Source organism: Vitis riparia, chromosome 14, assembly GCF_004353265.1.
Source record: "Vitis riparia cultivar Riparia Gloire de Montpellier isolate 1030 chromosome 14, EGFV_Vit.rip_1.0, whole genome shotgun sequence".
NCBI classification, from domain to species: Eukaryota; Viridiplantae; Streptophyta; class Magnoliopsida; order Vitales; family Vitaceae; genus Vitis; species Vitis riparia.
Window position 1 is genome coordinate 21,568,002 of NC_048444.1, and position 14,339 is coordinate 21,582,340.

The window sequence follows — 14,339 nt, forward strand, 5'->3', positions numbered from 1 at the left end:
CTCTCTAGAAAATGTCCATATATGGCTTGGATGGATTTTGATTGGTTGGCCAAAGGTTTTTGCTTTATTTTTGCCTTTATTTTACAGGTTATTTTAATCTCCCATGACATTGCAGGAGCGGCGCGTGTAGAACACGCTCCAATTAATTAAAGGTAAGACGAGAGGTTTTTCAACTTTTAAGTTGAAAGTGGGATGAACGCGCTCTCGATGACGCGTGAGAAAAGGAGGCTTATGTAAGGACAGAGAATATTATTGTGATTTTTTATGAATTAATATTTTTTGTCCTTACTTTATGGACGTGAGTGACGTGAGTCGTGGCCATCACGTGCGCTTGTTGAAGTTTGGTTGGCACGCGTTACGGCCCAAATTCGGCCTATTTTTGGGAAATATATTTATTGTACCTAAAATAGCCCATCATATAGTTCTTCCTTTACTCTTCCTCAAAAAAATAAATAAATAATTTTTGAAAAAAAAACACTAGGGTATATTTCATTGAACTCCCGATATTTTGGTTATATACACTTAATTCTCATTGATTCGAGATTTCATCAAATGTCTCTCTTACCCTTCTCATTTTATATTTTCACCCACATCCCCTCTAATTCAAAATAAAAATGATATTTAACTAAAATATCAAGAAAGAGGCAAATCAAATTAAGGCAAAAAAGTATTTTTATACACCTATATAAAAATAATTACAAAATAAGAATTTTGTAAAAATAATTCAAGTTTTGTGCATTTACATATCAAAAGTAATACCTAAAATGGTTAGATGAAGTACCTATATCATTAAAAGGTAGTACCTAAATGATCAAAAGTATTATATTTGATCAAAACATATATAAAATGCTTGAAATTTATATTTTATAAACTTAGATTTCTATTTTATTATTCTTTTCATACAATTGTATCAAAACACATTTTTCAAAAACTAAGAAAACACACTTTTCAAAAACTAAGGTATATGGAATTAATTATTCATTAAGATTAAAGTAAAAAAAAAAAAAATCAACTTAGACAGGGGACAAAAATGTAAATGTGTGGGTGTGACTATTAGACTAATAAAATTCCTAGTCCACAATTATTAAAGTAGGGAATGACCCATATCCCGCATTCATCGGACAACAAATATTTTATATATATATATATATATATATATATATATATATATATATATATATATATATATATATATATATAATGGATTTTTTACACATTCTTTTTTTACAAATCATTTGAGGGTAAATATGCCTCTTTAATATTTTATTTGTTGCATTTGTCTTCTCATGCCTTGTCCTTCTCTAACATGGTAAAATGCTTTGGCTTATTCTTTAATCAAATTGCACCAATTTATTATCACTTTCCTGTGCACTTTTGTTGTTTTTATCTTTTTTTATATTTTAAATTATTTTATGTGACTTATAAAAATCACCTTTATACTTTTATAGTGTATTAAATTTTAATATTTTATTTCATAATATGATTTTTATTTTATAAGCTCTTAAATAATTATTTTGTTTAATAACTCGTGGAAACTCGTGATGGAAACTTAAATTACTATTAGATTTGGTACATGGTAGGAATTCAGGTTGAGTTCGGTACAAGTTGGAATTATGTATATTAATATCTTGAATTTGGCGTAGGTTAACCTAACAATTCACCAAAGTTGTAGTATTACGAATCAATCTAAAATGGTATCTAAGGTTGTAACTTGGGTGGGTCAATCATACCTAATTGGATGTTTGAGTTGACATGGCCAATGTTTGAATAAATTATAGAAATACCAATTCGAAGTATTAGGAATAATAAAATTCCTATTAGACTAATAAAATTCCTAGTCCACAATTATTAAAGTAGGGAATGACCCATATCTCGCATTCATCGGACAACAAATATTTTAAATAAATAAATAAATAAATAAATAAATAAATATATATATATATATATATATATATATATATATATATATATATATATATATATATATTTAATGGATTTTTAACATATTCTTTTTCACAAATCATTTGAGGGTAAATATGCCTCTTTAATATTTTATTTGTTGCATTTGTCTTCTCATGCCTCATCCTTCTCTAACATGGTAACATGCTTTGACTTATTCTCTAAGCAAATTGCACCAATTTATTATCACTTTCCTGTGCACTTTTGTTGTTTTTATCTTTTTTTTTTTTTTTATATTTTAAAATATTTTATGTGACTTATAAAAATCACCTTTATACTTTTATAGTGTATTAACTTTTAATATTTTATTTCATAATATGATTTTTATTTTATAAGCTCTTAAATAATTATTTTGTTTAATGACTCATGGAAACTCATGATGGAAACTTAAATTGTCGTTAGGTTTGGTACGCGTTAGGAATTCAGGTTGAGTTCGGTACAAGTTGGAATTATGTATATTAATATCTTGAATTTGGCACAGGTTAACCTAACAATTCACCAAAGTTGTAGTATTACGAATCGATCAGAAATGTTATCTAACGTTGTAACTTGGGTGGGTCAATCATTCCTGATTGGATGTTCGAGTTGGCATGACCAATGTTTGAACAAATTACAGAAATACCAATTCGAAGTATTAGGAATAACATAGGTTGAAGGTTTGATCTATCTACCTAAACATGAACATACACATTATTTATTGATTTATAACCATATTATATATTGTTTTATTTGAAAATATATAAAAATGATAAGAGAGAACTATAATTGTTCTTAATTTTAATTATATTAGATTAATGAATTTATTATTTACTTTAATTATTAAAGTATCTTTAATGGTTGAAGTCTTAATTTATAAATAATTATTAATGTTAAATTAGTAACTAATAATTTATTCTATGAATTTTGATATTTAGGTTGGTTTAGAAAATGTTTTATATTTTTTATTTTTAAAAAATAATTTTCATTTTCTATGTTTTTAAAAAAATACATTTAGTTAAAAAAAATGGTGAAATTTGTTTTTATAAAATGAAAAACAGCAAACCTTGTTTGATACTAATTTTTTTTGGATGAAAAATAATGAAAATAATCAAATTGCATTTGTTGATTATTCCTTTTTTTTTTTAATTTTCTTTTCCCATAAATATTAGTTATTTTAATAGTATAATAAAAAAAAAACTATAATTAACATAAAAAATTGATCGATTGATTGTATTTGTTTATTTGGTATAGATTTTTCTTACATGAAAAATAATTAAATAACTAAATTATATCTATTCATTATTATTTTTATTATTTATTTTCTCTATTAATTATTATAATAGTGTAATATAAATTTTTAATATATCTATAATTAACAAATGAATTGTGGAATCATGCACATTTTGATCCATTGAAATAAATTACTTTCTATAATATACTTTTCTTAAGAAAAATTTGAAAATACCAAATTAGCGTTTCAATTTTTCCATTTTCTGATTTTAATTTAACAGAAAATAGAAATAAAAATCCAACCATATTCTCAAAGAAATATGCTAAACAAATCAAGACTTAATTTTTTAATTACTAAAGAAAGTTAATATTTATCCTTAATTTAAATATTAGTATTTATCTATTTATTGTTAGTTTGAATTAGAGTATAAGTCTATTATTAGTTTAAAGTTATAATATAAGATAGAGTTTGAATTAAAGTAGAACTCAAATGTTATTTGTATATAAATATTCGGTCATGCCATATTTTTTCTATCTTATTCTTTCTTTATATGGTATTAGAGCTTTCATACTCATCCTTTCCCTAGCATGAATGAGGGTGACCTGTGCTTTATCTTCTACACCTCACCCACTCCTTATTGATTCTCTTTTTTTTTTTCTCTTTTTTGTTTTAGTAAAGTTTCTTCATGGGATTGTCGGAGGCTATGCCATTTCTCACTACCTTTCCCCCTTCTCCCTTTGCATCCATCCCTCATCTTTGTGCTTGAAAAAAAAATGGTGATCATCGAAGTTATCTTTTATCCTTTGTTGATCATCTCTCTTACATTAATTCAAATGGTCATCCCTTTCCAACAATCGATACTTTCTTTATGGCTATGCAAAATCTTTTCTTTGTTTGCATATTCCTTTTTTAAATATTCCTCATCAATTCTTCTCACAACAACCTCTTTTTCCATGATTAAATTATCTCTTTTCCAATTTAAATGTTTCATTCTAGTAGCCCAAGGATTCTTCTAAGTGAGTTTTGATGATAACAAATAATGGTTAGCATACTAATGAATTAAAATCGAGATGAGTTTTAGCTAGTAATCAAGAAAATCAAATGAGAAATTAAGTTAATCATCAAAGGATTCAAGGAAAGCAAGATCAAATGTGCATGAAAACTAACTCAATATAAGATGAATACTTTGGTGTACTTAGGATTTTAACATATGCATGCATCATTTTTTATACTCGATTCAAGCTTTAAAGTTCATATTTTATCAAACTTGAGTATATCTTTTAAAACCTTAGGCAAATTTCTTTTATCTTGACCTACTAAGGTACCTTAAGGTGTTGACTAGGTGTTAGAAGGGTTTTAGAATTAAATGTATAAGTTTTTACTTGAGTTTTGTTCAACTGGTAGACAAAACGTCCGATTGTCCTTTCTTGGTTAAGCATTAGTTAAGGGGTGCACAAAATTTTATCTCTTTTCCAAAAGAGTTGCTTCCTGGTCAAGAAAAATGCTTTCCCAAGCAACAAGTACCCCATTCCAGGTCAAGATTTGGTTGAACCCTAATAGTCACCTATAGAGTATTAAATGTCCAACGATTGGTTAATCAATCGACCGAGCTCGATTGAAAAATGTCTATCGGTGCATTTTTTGGTGTTCGAGGTTCCAAACCTATAAATAAAGAATTTTTAGTTATTTATTATAACGAGAACACTTGCACTTAATTTTCTACCTACTTGTTTCTCTTTTTGAAAACTTTCATCTCTTTTTGGCGCATTAAAATCTCTTACTTGCAAATATTTCCTAGTGCACTCTTGTTGTTCATCCTAGTTTCTTTGTACTTCTTCATTAATTGTGCTAAGTTGAGTAACTCTCATTTATTGAAGTAACGATTAAGTGTTAAAGTTTTAAGTTAGGGATAAACTTGAAGAGTGGTTTGTAGCGCTCATTGGACCTGATGAATCCAATTGTAAGAACTTGAAAGCTTTGTTGGAAGCTTTACATTAGTGGAACCCTCACATTAAAAGATCTTGGAGAGAGTGGACGAAAGTGAGAATTGTCAAACCACTATAAACCCCGTGTTTGCAATCGTTCTAATTCTTATCTCTTTATATTTATTGTTATTTTATTTGTTGATTAAGAGTAGCTTTGGAAAAAGCTTTTAAACCCAAATCTCCTCCCCTTTCTTAGGTGTTTTAGCATAATTAAATTAGCCTTTATTTTACGCATTCTCTAGTTTAGTTCAACTTTTAAATTACTGGCATGTCTAGTTTTTGCTTTAAATCTTCATCCTCATCAATCCCTTTTCAGAGCCTTTTATAATAATCTTTTCCCATAGCAACCCACGCTTTATCTTCTACACCTTGTCCAATTCTTATTGGTCTTCTTCCTTCTCATTTTTCCTGCTTTGACAAATTTTCTTCATAGGATTGTCGGAGCTTATGTCATTTCTTGTTGCCTCTCCTTCTTTTCTTTGGATTCAACCCTCATCTTTGTGCTTGAAAAATATGAAAATTATCGACGTTATCTCTTATCAAAATCATCTTTGTGCTTGGATTCTTATTTTATGATTATTTTCATACAAGTGTATCAAAACACACTTTTCAAAAACTAAGAAAACACACTTTTCAAAAACTATGGTATATGGAATTAATTATTCATTAATATTAAGGGAAAAAAATTAACTTAGATAATGGGGACAAAAATGTAAATGTGTGGGTGTGACTATTAGACTAATAAAATTCCTAATCCACAATTATTAAAGTAGGGAATGACCCATATCCTGCATTCATCGGACAACAAATATTTTATATATATATATATATATATATATATATATATATATATATATATATATATATATATATATATATATATATATATAATGGATTTTTAACATATTCTTTTTCACATATCATTTGAGAGTAAATATGTCTCTTTAATATTTTATTTGTTGCATTTGTCTTCTCATGCCTTGTCCTTCTCTAACATAGTAACATGCTTTGACTTATTCTCTAAGCAAATTGCACCAATTTATTATCACTTTCCTGTGCACTTTTGTTGTTTTTATCTTTTTTTATATTTTAAATTATTTTATGTGACTTATAAAAATCACCTTTATACTTTTATAGTGTATTAACTTTTAATATTTTATTTCATAATATGATTTTTATTTTATACGGTCTTAAATAATTATTTTGTTTAATGACTCGTGGTAACTCATGATGGAAACTTAAATTACCGTTAGGTTTGGTACGTGGTAGGAATTCAGGTTGAGTTCGGTACAAGTTGGAATTTTGTATATTAATATCTTGAATTTGGTGCAGGTTAACCTAACAATTCACCAAAGTTATAGTATTACGAATCAATCTGAAATGTTATCTAAGGTTGTAACTTGGGTGGGTCAATCATGCTTAATTGGATGTTCGAGTTGACATGGCCAATGTTTGAACAAATTACAGAAATACCAATTCGAAGTATTAGGAATAACATAGGTTGAAGGTTTGATCTATCTACCTAAACATGAACTTACACATTATTTATTGATTTATAACCATATTATATATTGTTTTATTTAAAATATATAAAAATGATAAGAGAGAACTATAATTGTTCTTAATTTTAATTATATTAGATTAATGAATTTATTATTTACTTTAATTATTAAAGTATCTCTAATGGTTGAAGTCTTAATTTATAAATAATTGTTAATGTTAAATTAGTAACTAATAATTTATTCTATGAATTTTGATATTTAGGTTGAGTTTGGTTTAGAAAATGTTTTATAGTTTTTATTTTTTAAAAATAATTTTCATTTTTCTATGTTTAAAAAAAAAAATACAATTTGGTTAAAAAAAAATGGTGAAATTTGTTTTTATAAAATGAAAAACAGCAAACCTTGTTTGATACTAATTTTTTTTGGATGAAAAATAATGAAAATAATCAAATTTCATTTGTTGATTATTCTTTTTTTTCTTTATTTTTCTTTTCCCATAAATATTAGTTATTTTAATAGTATAATAAAAAAATACTATAATTAACAGAAAAAATTATTGATTGATTGTATTTGTTTATTTGGTATAGATTTTTCTTACATGAAAAATAATTAAATAACTAAATTATATCTATTCACTATTCTTTTTTTATTTATTTTCTCTATTAATTATTATAATAGTGTAATATAAAATTTTAATATATCTATAATTAACAAATGAATTGTGGAATTATGCACATTTTGATCCATTGAAATAAATTACTTTCTGTAATATACTTTTCTTAAGAAAAATTTGAAAATACCAAATTAGTGTTTCAATTTTTCCATTTTCTGAATTTAATTTAACAAAAAATAGAAATAAAAATCCAACCATATTCTCAAAGAAACATGCTAAACAAATCAGGACTTAATTTTTTAATTACTAAAGAAAGTTAATATTTATCCTTAATTTAAATATTAGTATTTATCTATTTATTGTTAGTTTGAATTAGAGTATAAGTCTATTATTAGTTTAAAGTCATAATATAAGATAGAGTTTGAATTAAAGTAGAACTCAAATGTTATTTGTATATAAATATTCGGTCATGCCATATTTTTTCTATCTTATTCTTTCTTTATATGGTATTAGAGCTTTCATACTCATCCTTTCCCCTAGCATGAATGAGGGTGACCTGTGCTTTATCTTCTACACCTCACCCATTCCTTATTGATTCTCTTCTTTTTTCTCTTTTTTGTTTTAGCAAAGTTTCTTCATGGGATTGTTGGAGGCTATGCCATTTCTCACTACCTTTCCCCCTTCTCCCTTTGCATCCATCCCTCATCTTTGTGCTTGAAAAAAAATGGTGATCATCGAAGTTATCTTTTATCCTTTGTTGATCATCTCTCTTACATTAATTCAAATGGTCATCCCTTTCCAACAATCGATACTTTCTTTATGGCTATGCAAAATCTTTTCTTTGTTAGCATATTCCTTTTTTAAATATTCCTCATCAATTCTTCTCACAACAACCTCTTTTTCCATGATTAAATTATCTCTTTTCCAATTTAAATGTTTCATTCTAGTAGCCCAAGGATTCTTCTAAGTGAGTTTCGATGATAACAAATAATGGTTAGCATACTAATGAATTAAAATCGAGATGAGTTTTAGCTAGTAATCAAGAAAATCAAATGAGAAATTAAGTTAATCATCAAAGGATTCAAGGAAAGCAAGATCAAGTGTGCATGAAAACTAACTCAATGTAAGATGAATACTTTGGTGTACTAAGGATTTTAACATACACATGCATCATTTTTTATACTCGGTTCAAGCTTTAAAGTGAATATTTTATCAAACTCGAGTATATCTTCTAAAACCTTAGGCAAATTTATTTTATCTTGACCTACTAAGGTACCTTAAGGTGACGACTAGGTGTTAGAAGGGTTTTAGAATGAAATTTATAGGTTTTTACTTGAATTTTGTTCAACTGGTCGACAAAACGTTCGATTGCCCTTTCTTGGTCGAGCATTAGTTAGAGGGTGCACAAAATTTTATCTTTCTTCCAAAAGAGTTGCTTCCTAGTCAAGAAAAATGCTTTCCCAAGCAACGGGTACCCCATTCCAAGTCGAGATTTGGTTGAACCCTAACAGTCACCTATAGAGTATTAAATGTCCAATGACTAGTTAATCACTCGATCGAGCTCTATTTTTTGGTGTTTGAGGTTCCAAACCTATAAATAAAGAATTCTTATTTATTTATTATGATGAGAACACTTGCACTTAATTTTCTACCTACTTGTTTCTCTATTTGAAATCTTTCATCTCTTTTTGGCGCATTAAAATCTGTTGCTTGCAAATATTTCCTAATGCACTCTTGTTGCTCATCTTAGTTTCTTTGTGCTAAGTTAAATGACTTAAACTCTCATTTATTGAAGTAAGGATGAAGTGTTAAAGTTTTAAGTTAGGAATAAACTTGAAGAGTGGTTTGTAGTGCTCATTAGAGCTGATGAATCCAATTGTAAGAACTTGAAAGCTTTGTTGGAAGCTTTACATTAGTGGAACCCTCACTCTAAAGGATCTTGGAGAGAGTGGATAAAGGTGAGAATTGTCAAACCACTATAAACCCCGTGTTTGCAATCTTTCTAATTCTTATCTCTTTATATTTATTGTTCTTTTATTTATTGATTAAGAGTAGCTTTGGAAAAAAGTTTTTAAACCCAAATCTCCTCTCCTTTCTTAGGTGTTTTAGCATAATTAAATTAGCCTTTGTTTCACGCATTCTCTAGTTTAGTTCAACTTTTAAATTATCGGTTTGTCTAGTTTTTGCTTCAAATCTTCATCCTCATCAATTCCATTTTCAGAGCCTTTTATACTCATTTTTTCCCATAGCATGGGTGACCCATGCTTTATCTTCTACACCTTGTCCACTCCTTATTGCTCTTCTTCCTTCTCATCTTTCCTACTTTGATAAATTTTCTTCATGGGATTGTCAGAGCCTATGTCATTTATTGTTGCCACTCCCTCTTCTCTCTGCATGCAACCCTTGTCTTTGTGCTTGAAAATATCATAATTATTGAGGTTATCTCTTATTCTTGGTTGATCACCTCTCTTGCATTAATCCAAATCGTCATCTCTTTCCAATAATTGATAATTTCTTTGTGGCTATGCAAAATCTTTTCTTTATTAGCATAATCCATTTTTAGATATTCATCATTAATTCTTCTCACAATAATCTTTTTTTTCATTATTAAATTCTCTTTTTCTCGATTTAAATATTCCATTCTCTAGTTCAGTTCAACTTCTAAATTACTAGTCTGTTTGGTTTTTTTTTTTTCAAATGTTCAGTTTTTTTTTTTTTTTTTTGTCACCATCCAACCTTTCATATTCAAATTTCCAACGTCTAATGTTTTCCCCTTTTATAAACTTTACCATTAATCTCTGTTTTATTTTCTTTTATGATCAATGTGATTTCCCCAAAAAAAAAAAAAACTTTATAGATTCTTTTTATTTACGTCGCATTATCCTTTACTAAGACTTTCAACAATTTTTCTTTAAGCAAAAAGATAAGTTAATTTTCATACATAGATAGTTGTCATAAGGCCTCCATCTTCTCCTCCTTTAGGCCCAAGACTCTCTCATCCTTATCTTTCACCATCTTCTCCAATTCTTCAACCCTCTTCTTGAGTTGGGTCATGGCCTTCATCAGATTTGACTTCTCACCTTTCAATTGTATTAGGTTATTGTTTGTCCATTTGAACCACTTCCTCAAACATGACAGTTCCTTTGGGGATTTTGGAAATACGCTTCAGAAAGATCTCATTGCTGGACTTTTCTCAATAGTACGGTAATTTTAAAAAATTATTCTTAAATTATTGTAGTAGAAGAAGTTATTCCAAATATATGGTAGTTTTTGCCATTTAGGAGAGAGGGTGAACGGATAAATTTTTTTATAACCAAAATTCTTTTCAAAAGACGATTTTATTTTCATTTAAAAAATAAATAAAAATTCAAAAGGGAAATTGTTTTTTGAAGAGACGAGTTCCCATAAAAAAAATAATATTTTTTTAAAATCATATATATTTTTTTTAAAATCCCAAATTAAAAAAAAAAAAAAAAAAACCTCAAGGGAACTTGTCTTTTCAAAAGACGAGTTACCATGAAAAAAAATTAATATTTTTCTTTTAAAAAAAATCTCAAATTATAATAATAATAATAAAAAAAAAAACACACACACATACACACACATGCAAAGCCTCGAGGGAACTCGTCTCTTGAAGAGATGAGTTCCCATGAAAAAAAATAATTTTTTTTTAAAAAAAATCCCAAATTAAAAAAAAAAAATCCTCAAGGGACATGAAAAAAAATTAATATATATTTTTTTTAAAATCCCAAATTATAAATAAAAAAAAAACGAGTTACCAAACAAAAAAATAATATATATATTTTTAAAAAATCCAAAATTAAAAAAAAAAAAAAAAAAACCAAAGCCTCAAGGGAACTCGTCTCTTCAAGAGACGAGTTCCCATGAAAAAAAATAATATTTTTTTAAAAAAATCCCAAATTAAAAAAAAATGAAAAAAAGCCTCAAGGGAACTCGTCTCTTTAAGAGTTCCCATGAAAAAAAATAATATTTTTTTAATAAAAAATCCCAAATTAAAAAAAAAATAATAAAAACCTCAAGGGAACTTGTCTCTTTCCCATGAAAATATATATATATATATATAAATCCCAAATTAAAAAAATAAAATAAAAAAAAGCCACAAGGGAACTCGTCTCTTCAAGAGTTCCCATGAAAAAATAATAATATTTTTTTTTAATAAAAAAATCCCAAATTAAAAAATTAAAAAAATAAAAACCTCAAGGGAACTCGTCTCTTTCTCATGAAAAAAATATTAATATTTTTTTTTAAAAAAATCCCAAATTAAAAAAAAAAAAGCCTCAAGGAAACTCGTCTCTTGAAGAGACAAGATCCCATGGAAAAAAAATAATATATATATATTTTTTTAAAATCCCAAATTAAAATTAATAATAATAATAAAAAAACAACAAAGCTTCAAGGGAACTCGCCTCTTCAAGAGACGAGTTCCAATGAAAAAAAAATTTACCAAATTAAAAAAATTAAAAAATAAAAATAAAAAGCCTCAAGGGAACTCGTCTCTTGAAGAGACGAGTTCCCATGAAAAAAAATTAATATTTTTTCTAAAAAAAATCCCAAATTATAAAAAAAAAAAAAAAATTTGGGAAATCGTATTTCCCTTGAGGATTTTTTTTTATATTTATAATTTGGGACTTTTTTTAAAAAAATATATTAATTTTTTTTAATGGGAAATCGTCTCTTGAAGACGATTTTCCTAGAGATTTTTTTTTTTTTTTTTTAATTTGGGATTTTTTTTCATGGGAACTCGTCTCTTCAAAAGACGATTTCCCTTTTGAATTTTTATTTATTTTTTAAATGGAAATAAAGTCGTCTTTTGAAAAGACGATTTTGGTTAAAAAAAAAATTATCCGTTCACCCTCTCTCCTAGGTGGCAAAAACTACCATATATTTGTAATAACTTTTTTTACTACAACAATTTAAGAATAATTTTTTTAAATTACCGTACTATTGAGAAAAGTCCTCTCATTGCTCTTGCATAACCTTTTGGCCACTAATATCACTACAAGAAATCATATGTTCGGACACAAATTTTTTTTTTTTTTTTGTCATAAACAAAATTTCATCTTAACATATGCTAGGAAAGGCTAATGGCCGGATAAAAAAAACCTTTCATTGTTATAGAAAGAGCAAGGTTTACATAGACTACCTTGAGTACAAAAATATGATAAAGTGAATTTTAAAATTTTATATTTTCAACTTATTGTTTATATTTTTTAGAAAATAAATATTTTTATTCTTAAATAATTTTATCATAAAAATTATCTTCTTTTAAATAAAAATATATCTTTTAAAACAAAATGGGATAAATTTTTATCAAATAAGTAAATAAAAAAATTTAAATAGGTACTCAAATTGTTTTTTTTTTCACTACAAATAGTAATATGTATATAAAATAATTTTTATTATTTTCTTTATTATTATTTTTGTATATCTTTTTTTTTTCTTTTATTATTGATAAAAATTATAGGTTTTTAAGTACATTTAGTAACATATTTTTAACATTAAATTACACCCAAAAATAGTAAGTGAATTTTAAAATTTTATCTTTTTGATTCCATGTTTATCCTTTATATAAAATAAATATTTTTATTTTAAAATTTCTCTTCTTATAAATAAAAAAGACACCTTTTGAAACAAAAACATATAAAATTTTTATCTATAATTTATAAATTGATAAAAAATTATAAATAGGTTGTCAAGGTTTTTTTCACTATAAATGGTAATAAAAAATACTTAAATTAATATCATAATAGTTATATCCAACTTTGGACAAGTTTTATTTTCAAAATTATATGCATCCAAAATATGGTAATAATTTTCATACTTTCCAAACTTATATTTAAAAATAAACTACCAAACTTGGGTAATCTTGTACATATAAATATGATATTAATTTCCAACAAGGTTTTTTGTTTTTCTTTCTTTTTTTGGAATAAAATACTACCATAATGCAAACACTCCAAATATGAAAAAAAAAAACTTCTCATACATGAAAAGTCTTTTTTTTTTTTTTTTTTTTCACTAGTAATGGACATCTTTTTTACTAATACATTTTCAATTCTAAGAAATTATATCATGTTTAGTTGAGGAAAATACTTACAATTCAAAAAGAAGATATTCAAAAGGATACTACTTCTCTCACTAATTTGAAAATAATGCACAAAGTATTAGGCTATGTTTGGTTCCTAAAAAATTTAAGGGAAAATGTAAGAGAAAGAAAATGCAAAGAAAAAGTAGAAAAAAAAAATGAAGAAAAATAAAAAATAGATTAAAAGTCCATAAATTATTTTTATTTGGTATTTTTAACTCATTTTATTTATTTTAACTTATTGACATAAAAATTAAATAATTTTAAAATATATAATTTTTTAAATAATATTAATTATATTTGATTTTTATTTTATTTTTAATAAGACAACCAAATATGAAAAAATAATTTTCTTTTACATTTTTTTTTCTTTAGTATTTTCCGGAACCAAACACAACCTCAGGAAAAGGATCAAACTATATAATGAAAATTTGTATATAAATATTCATTACCATCATCAACGAGAATGTTATGCAATATTTTCTGTATTTTGCTTTTTTTCTATATTAATCTCTATAAAATAATCATTTTATTTGATAATAGAAGAAATCCATGGTAACCAATAAGAACCCGTATTGTCCATAGACTTTGCATGGGTTTGACGTAGGCTTATTGATGGATAGGTTTGGGTTGTTCTTAGCTTGAACCCCCTAAACAAGAAGCCTAGGAGGTGGGTAGAGCTAGAATCGCAAATTTAAAGTTGTGGTTTTAATACATGTTGAAAAACCGTGTTTTCAAATTGCGATTTCTAATTTGTATCATAACGATATAAATGGTGTTTAGTTGCACCATAACATTTTCCAAAAGAATGTAGGATAAGATCGATGACAAAGATTTTCCGAAACAAGGTCACTATTTTTTGTTTGAGAGTGTGAAAACTTTTCTGATTGTTTTCAATCGTCCGTGCTAAATTTGGAGGGCTAAAGAAGAAGACAAGAGTGGTTGTGGAGACAGAGAGGAAGGA